A 238-nucleotide genomic window follows, 5' to 3' on the forward strand; every position below is an offset into this window, starting at 1 on the left:
CCATAAATATTGCATATTAGAAAACAAATATTATACCACATTTACGAAACAAAGCTAATTGTTTATCATTTTACAACCAATGCACGTATTTATTTGTATATGAAGAGCATAAAGGCGTCGGCCCGGATCCGTTAATAAATTTAAGCTAAAACGCCACTTGCAGTCGACACGCGAAATATGACCGCGTATCAGTGTGCCTGTAGACCACTCAATCACAGGAACCCCGGTGTCCACGCAA

The 238-nt window shown here is 39.5% G+C and overlaps 1 protein-coding gene across 1 annotated transcript in view; it reads right to left on the reverse strand.

Moving 5' to 3' along the window:
• Positions 1-238, reverse strand: part of LOC119585419 (Ig-like and fibronectin type-III domain-containing protein 1) — a gene marked incomplete in the record, with an annotated part of 121,576 nt that overhangs the window by 31,530 nt on the left and 89,808 nt on the right.

The sequence above is a fragment of the Penaeus monodon genome, chromosome 19 (genome assembly GCF_015228065.2).
Source record: "Penaeus monodon isolate SGIC_2016 chromosome 19, NSTDA_Pmon_1, whole genome shotgun sequence".
NCBI classification, from domain to species: Eukaryota; Metazoa; Arthropoda; class Malacostraca; order Decapoda; family Penaeidae; genus Penaeus; species Penaeus monodon.